The sequence below is a fragment of the Takifugu rubripes genome, chromosome 2 (assembly GCF_901000725.2).
Source record: "Takifugu rubripes chromosome 2, fTakRub1.2, whole genome shotgun sequence".
NCBI lineage: Eukaryota > Metazoa > Chordata > Actinopteri > Tetraodontiformes > Tetraodontidae > Takifugu > Takifugu rubripes.
In genome coordinates, this window is record NC_042286.1 from 14,795,348 (window position 1) to 14,797,847 (window position 2,500).

Genomic DNA, 2,500 nt, shown 5'->3' on the forward strand with positions numbered 1-2,500 from the left:
GTTTGGTTGCGCCTCCGCGTCGCAGCCATTCAGCAGCAGTGGCTGAAGCGATTGGACTGTCGGAGTCTCCCCCCGACGCTTTCTGTGGAATTTGAATTATTTCGGAGGTGTTCGGTCCGTGAGGAGCGGGTGACGGCATTAAGGGAGCGACTTCTGGGTGTCAGCGGTGATTGCAGGTAGGCCGGGACATAAATGCGCAGCGTGTGTTTTAAACTAGCTTGTACCGAAAGGCTTGTTAGCTCAGCCAGCTAAGCAGCGTTAGCCTGAGCTGCTGCTCGGATGCGGGGCTCTCACCTCGGCAGCTTTAGCTCCCTGTAGAGCCGCTAACACCGCCCAGGCTCACGTTGCTAACCTGGCAGAACAACCAAAGTAGCTACATGGAAGCTGTCTGACCTTCCGTCGTTGTTGGCTCTCTTTCCTGCTCAGTCAAGGTGTAGTAGCTAGCCTACCTGAGCTCAGTAGTCAGTTGGACTAAACTTACCTCCCCCTAATCAAAACCTCTGTAAAAAGTTGTGCCTTACTCAGCAGAGCAATGGCCCTCCTTATAGTCCACACATCTAGAGGGTGTGTGGACTATAAGATGTGCCAGGTCATGTGTCAGGTCAGGACCTACGCAGGTAAGAAGCTACCTGCTCAGTGGAGATCCACTGGCTTTTTAGAGTAACGATCCGCGTTCAAACAAACGGGAGCGTCCAACCTTAATCTTGTGGGACTTTCCTGCCAGATTAGCGTCCACATGCACATGCACGAATTACTGAAACCTCCTGCGTGTTGGACACCAACCATACCTCAGTCTACCAACCAGCAGAAGCGTTGAGTCACTGGTGGCTAGAAGATGAAAGCCTCTCGGGTCTGGTGGGCAGCAGAACTCCTGCCCAAAGTCGACCCGAACAGGCCAAAAGCACATTTGGACATGGTTAAATATTGCTAAAACAGATGCAGCTGGTAGCTGATTCAGGTGGTGTCTCCAGAAAAGGAGGTAAACATTGGCCCCTCGTCGCTCCCGAACTCCCCAGGCAAGTCTGGCAGGGAGGAGGAGGAGGAGGAGGAGGAGGAGGAGGAGGAGGAGGAGGAGGAGGAGGAGGAGGAGGAGGAGGACTTGAGATGTTTGTCTGCAGCTTTGCTGCTGTTCTGAGAAGGAGAGGCCCTTTGCTGACATGTCAACATGTGAATTCTGGGCAGTGATGCAACACAGGCAGATAAAGGTGCTCTCAGAGGGCTTCGCCTTGTACTCTGACCCGCAGGGTTGCCGTGGTGAAGCACAGCGCGTGTTTGTCACCTTTCAGCACCGCGGGACAGACGGTCAACTCAGAGGCACCTGTGTGCACGGCTGAACGCACGGTTTGGTGTAATAATGCCATCAGTGTCTCAGGTTGCTAATGGTGGCTACCGCTAGCATGTTTGGAGTGATTTAACAAGATGTTCCGATCCAGCTCGACCACGGTGGGAAGGTCGGAACGAGGACGTGCAACCTGTTGTTGTTCCTGTTTGTGTGTTGTGACCAGGCGTGAGGCGGTGACAGGGTGACTGGGTGTCTCCGATGGGGCGGTGTTTGACACGGGTGGCTGGTGTGCCGCCGTTCCGTGGTCAGGCTCGTACACATGGAGGCGTGCAGCGTAACCACGCAGCGCTCCATGTTCTGAGCGCATTGGGACTGGATCCAGCAGAGACACTTTGAGAAGCTCCGACCAGAGGGGAGGTTTTCCACTCCGGAGCTCAAATGACCCCGTTTCGACACCCGCAGTTGTGTTGACGCGCAGTTGTGTTGACGCGCAGTTGTGTTGACGCGCAGTTGTGTTGACGCGCAGTTGTGTTCAGCTTCCCTCTGCAGTGTGTTTGTAGCTTTCTTCAGAGGGAAATCCTCCTTCTCCCTGACCTTTCTGTGGAATCACCCGAGAAGGTCGTCTGAGCTGCCTGTTGCGGGTCAGCGCCGCTCCAGTTTCACCGTGATGGTTTGAACTGCGTCCAGGTCCGATGTTCCAACTGTTCTGGCTGCAGCTGAGTTCTGTTCGCCACAGTTTGGATCAGGACATGTAGACCTGGCTTGTGGTTCCACTGCAGCGTGCGTGGGACAGATGGCAGCGTGCACGTGAGCTATGGGCGCGCACGTCCCGGAAACGGCGTGAGCGCGGTTATCGAGCCCTCGCTGGGCGTTCCGTGTGGGTCGGTATCTCCAGTATCTCCAGTATCTCCAGCTGACTGAGCTTCCGGGCCGGCGGTCGCTTCCTGCTGCCTCTGCCGTTCTAAATGGCGTCTTCCACACAGGTCTGAGTGTCGGGGTGGAGTCGCCTTTCAGGTTTGTGCCGGTATCGCCCGTCTCTGATATGGTGCTGCTCCAGGACTCCTTTTGTCCTCCTGGACCCTGATACCTGAGCTCGCTCATGCCTTATTCAGCCTCTGATCTCTGCCTTAATTAGGGCGACACAACGTGGGGCGGGCGTCTCTCTGGCTGCTGGGTCCAGCTCTCTGAAGTAATCCTCTCCTTCCTGAACGCACAGTA

General features: G+C 55.6%; 1 protein-coding gene across 4 annotated transcripts in view; it reads left to right on the plus strand.

Moving 5' to 3' along the window:
- Positions 1-29: 29 nt before the first annotated feature.
- Positions 30-2,500, plus strand: part of numb (NUMB endocytic adaptor protein) — a 32,535-nt gene continuing 30,064 nt past the window's right edge. For all 4 annotated transcript variants that reach the window (XM_029828310.1, XM_029828322.1, XM_011619826.2 and 1 more), the window contains exon 1: positions 30-176. The gene's annotated coding sequence lies outside the window, so the exon portion shown is untranslated. The remainder of the gene's footprint in view (positions 177-2,500) is intronic.